The 13,450-nt window shown below is 42.8% G+C and overlaps 1 protein-coding gene across 1 annotated transcript in view; it reads left to right on the top strand.

The window, feature by feature from the left end:
* The first annotated feature begins 212 nt into the window (after positions 1 to 212).
* The window catches only part of FOXP1 (forkhead box P1), a 225,644-nt gene continuing 212,406 nt past the window's right edge, over positions 213 to 13,450 (top strand). Inside the window, exon 1 of the mRNA XM_009329822.1 lies at positions 213 to 263. The gene's annotated coding sequence lies outside the window, so the exon portion shown is untranslated. The remainder of the gene's footprint in view (positions 264 to 13,450) is intronic.

The following is a 13,450-nucleotide window of genomic DNA, read 5'->3' as shown; positions in this document are numbered from 1 at the left end:
GTACTGATAAGCAGCAGTCCTGTGACTTGATTGTTTTTATTAACTCTCTCTGAAAGTCATTCACCATTAAACACGATTAGATTCATTTGTTGCTTTATTTATGTTTGTACTTGCAAATGTGGTGCCAATGAAAATGCTTTGGGTGTTGTTGCTGACACTGACCCAGCAGTCACGTGTGTTACCTTCTTTCTCTGCAGGGTAAGAAGAGTGACCTTTTTGGGTGGCTGTAGCTGAAGATTGCTTTACAGGAGCAACTGAAGAAGGTAAACACAAATAATATTTTGCACACAGTTTCTGAAGCATGTCTGAAGGAAGGCTCCGATCCTGCAAACCCCAGGAGCTGCACAAGTAAAGGCTCTTCTGGCAACCTGGATAAAGAGCACAGCGTTGGGCTTGGAGCTAAGCTTTTGGAGCCACCGCGGTGCCTTAAACCCGTGTTTTGCCTGGGAAGCCAATGGTTTAGGTGCCCAGTTGCATTTTAGGAGCAAGGCCACAAAGATGCACTTCTTGGCTTTCAGCCATGTTCTGAGAAGGCTGTTTGGTAACCGGACAGAGCCTGTGTGCAGATGGGAAGACCCTGCTGTGGCTGGTCTCGGTGGCCATATGGCCGAGTCCATGGCCCAGCATCCATGGGTGCTGGGCTGGGAGCTGCAGCGGCACAGCCCTGCGGCAAGGTCCCCTTGCCGGGGCAAATCCCTGGGGAATGGTCAAGCCAGCTTCAGTGCTGCTTCGTCCCAGGCTGAGACACTCCTGGATTTACAGCAGCACGTTGAGCAGAGCAGGAGAGCAGGATTTAGCTGTTAATTTGATTGCTTATTATCACTGCAAAAATTAAAACACATGCTTTTTAGTCTTTTGGAGCGTAGCGAAAAGGAAAGAGATACCACTCTCTGCAAAATGATTTTTATTTAAAGCAACGTGAAAGTCCCTTGCTTCTAAATTAACTCCTTGCCTCTCTTCTAGTCCAAAGTTTCGAGTTGGAAAGGAATATTAACATCACAAAACTGGTGATTCACAAAATTAACTTGCAGAAGAGAAGAGTAACGCAGATCAGTGTTTGGTACTGAAGGGTGTCATCTGACTGAGGTTCATATGGCTGCTTTATAATCACCTTCTTTCAGAAATTAATAGTCGGTTAAGCACCATAGCAACAAGCAACACTGATGTAAGCGTTGAGCAGTGGCTGCTGTTCGCTGTGATGTCAGTGCTCGTTAGTGCTGTTCTCTTGACCTTGTTTGAATATAAAATGGTGATTTCATTTTAAACAGAATTTTACAGAATGACTAAATGCATCAAAGTGAATTAGAGCTATTTTTATTTTTAATTTTATTAAAATGTACTTCAAGGGGGAAAAAATGTCCCTGTTCTCTTCTGTTTTAAATTAAAATAGATCTGAGGATGATGTGGGGTTTTTTTTTTTTTTCCAGTTCTTTGTTGCCAAAAATATCTATTTAGTGAGGATGAAATTCATGAAGTTCAAGTGAATATTGCAATCCTTGGCCATGCCAGTCGTGTATGTCAGCTGTATGATATATGCCTCTCTTCAAGATTTGAATATTAATGGGGTTTTTATGGTGGAGCCCATGATGTATTAGATGCATTTCAGCTATTGAAGAAGAAGCAGATCCTGCAGTTTAAGAAGATGGTGGTTCCTTGCCCTGCAGTGGTGTTCCCCCTTTGAGTTTTTGTGAAGAAGGGAAAAATTTTAAGTCCCAGGTGCATCAGAGGGCCTCAGAATTTATGGGATTCTTGTGGAGCCGTGGGAGTTCATGTGTGGCCATGACGCTGTGTGACCCAGGAAAAGGAATTTTGGTTGTGATAAATGCAAAACACTACCTTTAGACTAGCCTGAAGTTTGTAGGCCGTGGCTCCAAAAGCAGACATATTTTGTATTGCTACCATCAGGACACCACAGGTGCCAGAGGTACCCTCTGGCGCGCATCCTTCAGCAGTAAGCAGTTTGGGTGATTCGTAGAATGTATCACTGGAAAAGACCGTTAGATCTTTCAGTCTGACCTCCTGAGTAGTATCGTAGGTTATTGAGTCTCACCCCCGGGCAGAGCTGGTAAGTAGGGTTCAGCCAAACTCTGTCTCCTAGAAGGTGATCCAGGCTCAGTAGGAAGACTCTGAGGACTGGACAAAACACCGTGGATCAGCTACCGTGTATGCATGCGGGGATGTATGTTCAAGCACGTGTTTCAAACTGCACAACAGAATTCACAACTGGATGAAAAAATAAGTTGTTCTATGTGTCCTTTAATGTTAGGACTTGTTTCTCTGAGAAGGTTTGGCTCTGTCCTGCTTCCGCTGCAGTGAGGGGTACTATTTTCAATGAAAACCTATTTGCTGCAGGATAGGTCCATAATCTTGAAACATATTTCGTGAAATAAAGCCATAATGAATGATATGTGGTCCAAGAAACTGGATGTCAAATTTCAACTGGGTGAGAATTGAAACTGCCGAGATAATAAACCATGAGAATAGGAGATAGTAATGGAAATAGCGATAGAGTCCTAATTAGAGCAGTGCCACTTAAACAGGGAAGGTTAAGGGTTTGGTTGATTGAGTTTGAGCTCAATTGCTTGATAGCTTAATTTCAGGTGAAATCCCATCTTCCGAGTTAGCGATTAAGCCGCTCAGTGCAGTTACAGAGCAGGACTCTGCACTCCTTGAGGAGCGGCCGCGTGGCCCCGGGCGTCCCAGCACTGCGTGCGAGCCTGGCCTCGGGCATGCGGGGCGGGATACAGGACAGAGCCGGTAAAATAGATTTTTATACTGCGTGTTTTGTTTGCTTTCTCTTTTTTCTGTGACCTCCACGGAGATCTGAATGGAGGCGCGAATAACAGAATAGATACAGCAAGGGGCTTTGATGGTTAAACCTTCAGAATTAAGATGTTTACGTTCTCCTTTACTTAGCACTGTTAGGCATAATGCCTAATTATATGCCAGTTTTTCCTCAAAGTAAGAATTTGAATTGAAATGTTTGATTTGGGGAGAAGGGAGGGGAAATGTATTTTTACAGAATTATGGACAATAGTGTTAGTTTTCCAGGAGCAGTCATTTTTTTAAATGTGTGTAAAAGCATTTTCAATAATCAAACACCATTCAGCGAGCACTGTAAATCAGGGATAGCTTGCATGCTGAAAAATTGAAAAGTACAAAACATGCTACTAAAGTTGTACATTATTGATAACAAAAGACACATGCAGACTTTTAAGATAGCAAAGATAGAATCCTTTAGAAAACCTTTAACGGGGAAAAAAATCAACACAAAGGATTTAGCAAAGTTGCACTTAAAGTTTCAAATCTTAACGCTTGTCAGAGTTAAATGCTGATTAAATATTGTTAATAAAACAGAAGCTGCCTGCTGTAGCTCAGAACCGAATGAGATGATCAACAGATAAATCTGTGGGTTTGAGCTTTAACTTTTTTACATATGTATATTTCCTCCTCCCTTCCCTTCAAGCCAGGAGAAAGGTCAGAAGGACTTTTTTTTCCTAAGCTCAGTACAAAAAATGGATTGTGCAGGTTTTCTATGTCGAAAACAAAGTGGTTCTGGGACCAAAAAAAAAAAAATCATTTTTTCCCAATAGTCCCACCACTTTGTTTCATCAGGAAGAGTCATAGCTCCAAACCAGGTTGGCATGTCGCTGTGCCACATCTTCGCTGGCCATAGCAGGAGGAGCTCCAGGCAAAAGTCGAAGCCCTGAAACAAACTTTTTCAGGGAAGTTTCTGTTTATGAAGGGCTCAACAGCGTGTGCGGTTTCTCCCCAGCACACTTCCTTGCTAGTGGCTTTCCAGAAGGCGTGCTGGCGACGTCCTTACTGCTGTTTTCTGTACCGGCTGGGTGGCAGCGATGCTTGCACGTCAGGCAGTGGGAAGTTAGTAGGGTGATGTTTTCCTTACTGAGCTTGGCACCTTGATTTTTCTTCCTTTTGACCTAATGGTCTTAAAGCATATTACGGAGCAGAAATAGCCATTGTTCCTAGAAGACGCTGTGTGCGGCTACTTCTGAATATGGGTCCTGTGACTTGGGTGCATTCATAAGAAAGTCTGTAATGGAGCAGACAACCTGGTTCTTGGACATTTTCTCCAATGTTTTCTCTGCAACAGGCCCAAATTACATAGAGCCGTACTGGAAGCATTTTGCGTGAGTGCTTGTATCATCCCCAGCAGGAAATAGGGATCTGAGAGACCCCCATTGATGCCTGCTGCTCACTTGCTGGTGGGGCACTAGTCCTGTAGCTGGAGCGATGAGTGTCGGTCAGGCCACATCTAAGACTGGATTTATTTACTTCTGGATTGTTGGGAGAGGTCGTAATACCCTGCTTGTTAAGACCTTTGAGTTACTCAAATTGAAAGGTACGGTGTGGTGCAAAGTGTTTCTGTAATCTCTAGTAATAGAAATCACAATATTACCTGCATGTTTTGGGGTAAACCCTAAAAAGGTTGTGTGTGGGCCTTTGGAAACACAAACTACTTGAAGACCTTACTTATTTGAATGAAAAGTTTAGTCCAGAGATGGGTGAAGCTGTGACTTTTCTGAAGCAGTTGGGTCAAGAAGATGTAGAAAATAGATTAAGACGTTTTGGAGTAATTTAAAAAGTATCTGAGCAAATCTCATTAACATGGACCACTAGCATGCTGTATTGAAGACTTCAGAGATTTGTCAGAGGAGTTCTCTCTGCGCTATTGTCTGCCAGCATTAGCAGTCTCAAGAGAACGTGTTTCTTTTGTTTGCTTTTGGCCCATTTAGCTTTTCTTCTTTTTCTTCTTCTTCTTAATGTTCCTTAATATATTATAAATCTTCAGGTGGGTTGGTAGAAAAATATGTTTCTCGGCTTTAAGATAGTCGGTAGCAGGTATTGATCCTCTTAATCTGATGCTTTTGGACCAAATCCTTCTGGTCTTCATGAAGACTGCTAAAGTGAGCAAGATTTGGCCAGTATTTTGCATAATCCTGCAGTGTTTCTTCCATTAGCTTAGGTAGATGCTCGATATGATCTTCAGTAAAATGCAAGTGCTGATTTGTGTTACTTAACACGTGTTCAAAGTACCGTCATCCGTTTTGAATCTGTGAAGGACATGAAGCACGAGGCTGAGTGGTTCCTGCACACCTCTAGATTTGGAAACCACTAGCCTAATCTGTACCCACAGATCGAACACAGTTGCATATATTGAAAACGGCCCGACATGTAAAGGTTGTAACTGCAGATTAAGCAGCCATAAAGGGGGCACTGATGTTTGCCAGTTGCTAAAAAGTGCTGTGAGGTCCATTAAACTAAGCTGCCATCAGAGGAGGCCCAACTTTCCTCATCTGATGAGTTTCATGCAAAAATGACCGTATTGGTAAGTGCCGTCATGGAGCTCAGGGCTGCAGCATCCCTGCCACGGGCAGGTGTTTGCATTCCTCCCACCACCCTTCTGTGTACGAGGAAATTTAAGCTATGTGCATCCCAAGAGGGAGACACGACATCCCGTGCTAGGCACTGACGTGTCTGCGAGGGATCTTTTTTTTTTCTTGTTGCAGCGATGGGTAGTGGCTCTTGAAATTGGTTGGACTCGTCATCCTGAGCCATTTGGGAGAGGGCGCTGTAAAAGCTGCGTTCAGAAAGTTGGAGCCTGTTCTTGTGCCATCAGTGGTCCATGAACAGCCTTTCCTCTCTCATCCTGATTTTAGCTATTTTAGCCATAGCTTTGCTATGGGCTGTGTTCAACGGTACATCACTGTGTTCATCTTTTAACTTGGCCTAACTACGCACACACCAAGGAAACAGCTCATAATACACCACACAATGCAGACTATGCAATTTCCAGCCAGGTTCTTCAAGACCAGGCTGGATAATATGTCAGGACACGCTGCATTTTATCATAGCTTGGGCGAGGAGAGGGTTGGGAATGGCATAGGTAGGAACGGCATCGGCCCTCATTACTCCAGAACCCAGGCATGCGCGACAGGGCAGATAGCCTGAACTCATGCTCAGTCTCAAACACAAAACCAAATGCGATGGAAAGATCCAGTTTCAAGGTTTCCTTCTGAAGCAGGCAAGTAACTCCTAATTCAGAGTTGTGCTGAAACTTGCCCGTGTGCAAGTCATGCTGCTGGGCCAGTGGATGCAATGGTGATTGCTGCTTGCTAGTGCAAATAGGCTGGCGGGCTTTAATACGCATCCCTGCTGTCTGTTAGCATCTCACAGCCATGCCTGCTTCTCAGCACAAGGGCAAGAACCACTTGTAGATTTGCAGGCTTGAAACCTGCCTTTAGAAAACTCATGTCGCAAAGACGGTGCACGCTCCTGTGTTATAAAATCTAGAGGTGTGAGAAAATGACACCAGAAATAGATTCTTATTGCATATTTCATATTTTATTTGGTCATCTCTAAGGTCACTGCCTGTGCCTTCTACCACACCAGAAGTATATCTTCTGGCATACTTAAGTTATTGTCCTACAGCGGTAGCAACCGTATTTTACAGTGGCAGTGTTACAAGACCAGTGATGTCAGTGGGCATTACAGGAGGCCACCCTTTTTATTTGGTAGCTCGTACTAAAGCCAAGGCATTAAAAAAAAAAAAAAAAAGGTAAGTTTTTGGCCCTGATTGCCTGCCCATATTTCTCATTGCAACATATGAAAGCATTTTTCACTGCTGTTAATGGCAGGAACTTCAGACGCCACCTCCGAGATGTTTAATTGCTAAGTGTTTTTCCCAGTGCAATCTGTGAATTTTAATTTGGGGCTCTCCCACCTCTGCTGACCGTATACTTTTCAGTGTGTTTTGCGTAATGCTGCTTAATTGCTCAAAAGGGTCATTTCTGACTCTGAGCTCACTGTTTATTTTTTTAGTAGGGTAGCACAAACATTTGGACATCTGTAACTAAGACTCTGACGTCATTTCCATTGCAAACCATTAATATCAGTAGTTTATAATATGGCTTTTCAAAATAGATTTTTGTTGAAATATGATGATCTCTTTCTATTTTGTTTAAAAAAAAAAAGAATTGTTATTCCCCCTTTTTTTTAAAAAAAAAAGATAAATTGCCATCTTTTGAGTAACAGGTCTACTTTCTTCTCTGTCATACCCTTTTTGTTATTTTTGATAGGCCCCGTGTTTATCCATATTAGTTGTAATACAAGTGTTTCACTTAATCCTCTGACATGTTTAAGGGTTAGTGGATCCCACTGGTGGAAGGAAACGTCGGTGGAAGGGCACAGCATTTCCTGCTCCTGAGGCACTTCCACCAATGGAACAGTGGTACGCAGTCGTGACATTAGCAATTGTCTGTAAAGATCTTAGAAATAGAAAGTGGTACATTTAAAAGCCAACAACAGCGTAAATCAGTAATATAGGCAACGAGACCATTTCCTTTTGGGGATTTTTTTAACCCCTTTTTAATTGGAAAAATGTCATGCAATTATTTTTACGGTTTGTGTTTGCTTTATTGCTGTCATCCTTCTCCATTTAAATTTTATTCCAATAATTGGGAAACATAATTTTTACTGGAAAAACTTTGCTTTTAAAGCTTTATTGAATGGAAATTGGCCGTTGATAAAAATGTTATTATTGGAAAAGAACAGAAAAATTATTTCTGAAAAAAATGTAAATTCTTTTGCGTCTTTATTCCTCTTTAAGACCTGATGTCCAGTGAGAAAAAAAGGTGTGCTTTTATTGTTTGTTTCCTTTTGTTTTAAGGAGGGAGAGATGATTGCTTTCGGTGCTACTTGCTTAGAGCGTTCAAAGCTCTGAGCTCAGTTTTGGAGAACGTTAAAATAAGCCCACAGGAGGTCTTGTAAAAGTTGTAAGAAATTGTAAGCATGTCTGCTGAGTCAATTATATGAGACAAATTGCCAGGGTAAGGCTGTAAGGTTCCAAACTTGTTATTTACTCTCTGCTATCTTTAAAACAATTCATTTCTGCCTTTGATTTCACAGCAGATAAATACATGTTTTGGAGGGGGGAAAAAAGATATTAATTAGACAAAATATTATTTAAAACTGAAAGAATTATCTGGATTTGTATTCATGTACTTAAAAGGAGAGTCTGGCCTGTCCTTCTTTTGAAAGTTGAATAACTGAAAGAATACAGTTTAAAAATGCAGGCTTTGGCTTTTTAAAATTTCTCCTCAATGAGACTCGAGTGCATGAGGCAGTATTTTTTTAGATAATTTGATTTTTAATATTGAAGTTATTCTTTTAAAAAAAAATTGTATCTTGAATCCCTGAGAGCATTCATGATTTTTTCCAGAGTTTATTCGCCCTGTCGTTAAGTTTCAGCAAATTGCGGAAGAACAGTGCAAATCCAGCATGCGCATAGTGTAAATCCCACGTGTATAGTGTGCGCTCGCTAATTCTCTCAGTTTGTGTAGTTAGCGTGTCGTATGTTCACGATAGGCCGGCCAGCTGGAGCATTACCGCTCTGTAAGCTGCCATGGTTAACTCGGTTTGAAATACATCCAGATCAGCCGCAGTAGTTTCTAGATACTTGATAAAGTCCAAAAGTCCAGTAAAGTCCTCTTCCTCCTTTCCCAGCACAGCTCGATGGAAAGCTCAGGGAGGAGCTGGGTAAATAGTTGGGTTTTACTAGAGCCGGTTGTGTTTGAAACTCATGCTAAACTCCCACGGTGGTTCCCAGCAGGACGAGGCAGCGTTGTGGTGCCGTGCTGCATCACCTGCATCCCAGGGTCACTTACGCTCCACCACCTGAGGAACCTGTCTTTGAAGTTGCCCTGCCAGAAGCTACTGGAAAGGAAGGCTTTTAGTTACAAGGGGTCTGAGCACCCTCAGCGAGTCTGAGACTGCTCTTCAGAAAAAACACCCATTCTTGCTGTCTCCTCTAGAGCGTAGGTGGTGTTGGATTAGTACTAGACACTTCAGGACCCCCAACCATTGCTGGTGTGGAATGAAAGATTCCTCTGCTGCAGAGGGTTTGTCATGCACAGCGATGGGCAAACATGGTGGGGACTGCCTGCAGTGTCTTGTGCGTTGCCGTGTCGGCACACATCTCACTGCTGCCTTGCAGATTCGGGTTGTCTTCGGTCCCAGAGGTGTTTAGTGTGGGCCGTGAGATCTCATCTGTCCCAGCCCCCCTAATCTTACCCGCTCCTTATATCAGACGGGTAGATACATGTGCATAGGTCTGTCCAACACAGGCATCTGATGGACTGTCGTAGGGGAGCAAGCTTTCTGGTCGGAATGTTGCTTGGGAATATTCGCAGTTGGTAGGTTTTTGTTCAGATGTTGGGTTTTTATAGAACATTAGGAAAAGCTGTTTGTCCCTTAAAGTAAATCTGTGCTTTCCCAGCTCCTTCCCTCTGTTTCCTGCTGTCTTCTCTCAGCTAGCAGTGGCCTTCTCCAGGCACCACCGTACTAGTTGGGTGCACGCAGCAAGGGGAAGCCCTGAGCACTCCCTGTGCGGTCTACCATCATAAGGCAACATACCCGCAGTTCCCCGCTTGTTTCTCCTCTCCTGTGTCACCATCTTCCCTCTTAGCAAGAGGGGGGGCAGTTATCAACTGTATTACGAGATTCTAGGTATCTGCAGAGGGTAGACCTCAGAGTACCTCCACGCGTGGCTGGGGCAGTAGCTGGCCTGTCCCAAGTCTTCTGCTTCCCTGCTGCTCTCATTCCTGGGGCAGCATGTAGTTGGCCAGGCATGAAGTTCCCCAAGAACAAGTGGGACCTTGCCCACCTGCAGAGAGTATCTGCCCCCAAAAGGAGAAGGAGCATGGAGTTAGGGGTCTTCATCACACTCGGCTCCAGTGCCTTCACGAAGCGCAATGGAGGGTGGGCTGCTGGTGATGTGGGAGGAGGTTGTACGGGAACCTGTGATGTGTAGGAGACAGCATCGGTGGCACAAGAAGTTCTTCCCCCAAGAGGAGGCGGAGAAAAAGGTCCAAACAAGCTTTGTGGACATTTGAGGAGACCTTCTCTTTATAAAACAACTGTAAAGAGACTTTCCCAGATTTTGTCCTCTGACATTGACGTCCCATCTGGTCACCGCCCATGAAGAGCGATCTGTGGCATCATCTGGGTAAGACCTTAGTATATCTCTACGGGAGAACTAGAGTTTATCATAGTTTTATATTGGGTTTCCCTCAGCATGTAACTGAATGCATTAATAGTGACATGATCCCGGTATGACCTGGACTTTAATGGGTTTGAACTTGGAACTGTTCAAACATTAAGAAAAAGCCCTTGCTCCCTGCATGTATTCAGCAGCTGCTTTTTATATGCAGAACCCGGAGCTGCGAAGGTTCAGTGGCGGTGTATTTTCAACTTTCAGATGAGAAGGACTAAATAACTGCCAAAAAACCTGGGCTATTTCTCTCCTGATGCAGATGTGTGACTGCCAGGACATGCATACATCAAAAAGACAACGTGCCTCTGAGCAGTTTAAAACTTACTGCTTTGTTTTGTTTTGCTCGAGGCAAACAAAATGTCAACCCCCTCAATCTTGGGAGAGGGTTTTTGCTGTTAACGTGCGCTTTGCGCGGAGCCTGAGCCTGCGAGTCAGGATTTGGGGTTCGCTTCCTACCTCTGCAGCTGACTCACTCCGTGGCATGGGTGCTGTTTGTTGTGGACAAAGCTTTCTTGTTTTTTCTTGACTTTGTACGTTGCCAGCTGTGCATGATGTGCCTTCCAGAATATGCTCTTTATCCTATGTCAAACCTTAACTGTGACAACAAGGCTGTGACTTGATTTTCCCGCCTGCAACGAGAGCCAGATTTGCCCCTCGCCCCCCAGAGGGACATTGCAGGTTAGGTTATCTGGCTGCTGTGTGTTCAGGCAGCTCAGAAAGGTACAAATTGTTTCTTTTTAAAAACAAACAAACAAACAAAACAACAAACCAAACAAACTCTGCGAGGCCTAATTTTTCTGCAGTTTTGGAAAGTGTGTCCCATTCCTCTCCTGCCCAGCCACGTACCTGAAGTGGCTTCCTTACCAAGTTCCCGCTTGAAAGGAATTCCGTTTACAAAGTTATCAGCTACCTGCAAGCAGATGGGCATAAGGGAAGGCCTGACACCAGCTTGGCGTTAGTGTTTCGCGTGGAGCTCTGCAGTGATGAGGGAGAAATTAGTCACCTGCCATCGGAGTCATTCCCGTGGAATGATGATAGAGCAACCTGGAGCAAAGATGTCTCTTTGGAGAGCTGTGGACAGATTTACTGACTACCAGGTCAGACTACGTTGCCCTTTCTTTTTGGTATTAGGAATTACTATGCATCGAGTTTACTAATTAAATTGTTACCAGCTTGTTGTGTTGTAATGTGTGGCCGTAATGTCAGCAAAGCCACCCTGCCTTACCCCGCTCCCGCCTCCCGAGAGCCAGGGCAGACCTCTGCTTTGGGGTATCCATCTCCAGCTCTTTCATAGAGTCAGACACACGGCATTATGTTTCGTGTATAATACTTTTCTTTTACTAGGGATGTAAATCTTTGGTCTATAGACCTTTGGTTCAGATTTTTCTTTAAAACATTAATGAGCGTTTTAGTTTTGAGGGGAAAAAATTTACAAGTAATGATGACATTGTGTAAAAATGTAGCAGCTACAGCATACGTTCTGTTGGTTTGCCTTGTCTTATAGGAACATCATTTCTGCACATCACTATTAACAATGCAAACACCCTGAAATGCTAATAGCACTAGTAAGCTTTTAATTCCATGGAATTTATTGCTTGCTGTATTTCCATGAATTTATAACGCTTTGATTCTTAAGAGCCCCATTTAATCAGTTTTGCCTGGCACAGAACATAATAAACAACTTGCTGGTGCTAAAGTGCCACATGGGGGAGGCTGCTAACAAGAAAGTTAAATGCTTCTGCCACTAGCAGTTTCTTCGCTGTATTTTTCATGAGCTGTTACTACCAGTAATGTACTTTGCTAGCTTTAGAGCAGTGGTTAAACACAGTGACAAACCAAACAGCACTCCAGCGCTGTAAACACCCAAAGCAATACCATTTTTGTTCAGAGCTACAGTTTAAACCAGGCTTGAGGCTCAGTATCATTTTACGACGATCAGTGATTTTTTTTTTTTTTTTTTTTTTTTATTGAAAGGCCTCGTTTTTTCTTGATATCTTAATATAGGACTTTTAGGAATAACTAGTGAGTGGTATTGATCAAGAAAAACAGTGCAGGGGGAGAGAGAGAAAAAAGAATTGAAATACCTTAAAAAACAGTTCTTGTTTGTTTATGCTGCTTGACCATAAAAGTACAGAAAGACTGTCTTAGTAGAAAAATACCAGATTATCAAGTGCTTTAAAGCAGAAAATGTCATTTGAGTCTCAAAACTGCACCAACTTTATATAATTACCCTTTTAATTATCCCCAGTGGCCCATGAAATTTGTAAAATAGAGCATTGAGAGTTTGATTTACTTACATGTTGCACTTTAGTGTTATGCTCTTAATGAATATTGTTTAGTACTAATGTCAAGCAGAGATTGCTGAGTGCTATAGAGAGGTGCATGCTGCAGAGCTGGGTATTCCGAGGGGAATTGTGGAAACTCCACCTTAAATGAAGAGTATGTACGTATGTAAAGCAATATGCTATAATTTTTGTTGCCTGAATGGAAACTATATTGATTTTATCCTCTGCATGCGAAGTAGTTTACTATATTTTCTTTATTTAACCATGCCAGAGTAATAACCATTTTTAGGGCATGTATTTGGTTCCGTGTCAGCGTCTTCCTTGTTACAGAGAATAGTTGCGTCTTTCCTCTAAAGGACCAGAACATGGAAGCAAGCTTTTTCATTTGCCCTTAGGACCTAACTGGTTTAGCCTATGGTAATGGAAATAACAGTAATCAATATTTGATGTGGGGTTTCTGTGGGGTATCCAAATGTCATTTATTGCCAAGAAATTGCTAGAATAAGCTTGGGGGAAATGTAATCCAAAGTGTGGTCTAAAAATCCAGCTAAATTAAACAGGCATCGTCAAAGGTGAATGGAAACATCAGTGAACAGTAGCAGTAAAAAGAAATAAAGTGGAGTCTGAAGGGTTAGATAATAGGATGTAATAGCTGGTGACCTCTAAATTATTGGTACAAATCGGAGCGAGGTGGAGACTCAGCGGAAAGTATTTGCATTTGAAAACGGTCATAAAATGCTTTCAAGTGATGGTCTGGTCCTCAGGATCCATCGGCTGACAAGTTGGGGAGATTTGATACTGTGGGTGAATGACTCTCAGAAGGATGGGTTGCCTTCCTCTTGCCTCACGTGCCACTTTTTCCTTTCACCTTTTGAATTTAGCAAGTATTAAGAACAGCATACAAGTGCTGGTACGGGAGGTTGGACCAGCGGTACAACTGCTTCGGCATGTCTAATAATGTACATGACCAGATGCCTCCAGAGAAAGTGGAAAAAGTCTGAGGTTTTACTTTCCTTCCAAAATTTTTGTTAATGTTTTCCTGCATTCACTGCTGTAACAGTCTTGGTATTCCTCTTATCTAGCTATGCGC

This window comes from Pygoscelis adeliae, unplaced genomic scaffold (assembly GCF_000699105.1).
Source record: "Pygoscelis adeliae isolate BGI_AS28 unplaced genomic scaffold, ASM69910v1 Scaffold67, whole genome shotgun sequence".
In the NCBI taxonomy this organism is placed as follows: Eukaryota; Metazoa; Chordata; class Aves; order Sphenisciformes; family Spheniscidae; genus Pygoscelis; species Pygoscelis adeliae.
The sequence above is the reverse complement of the archived record's forward strand: the minus strand, read 5'-3'. Positions and strand labels throughout refer to the sequence as shown.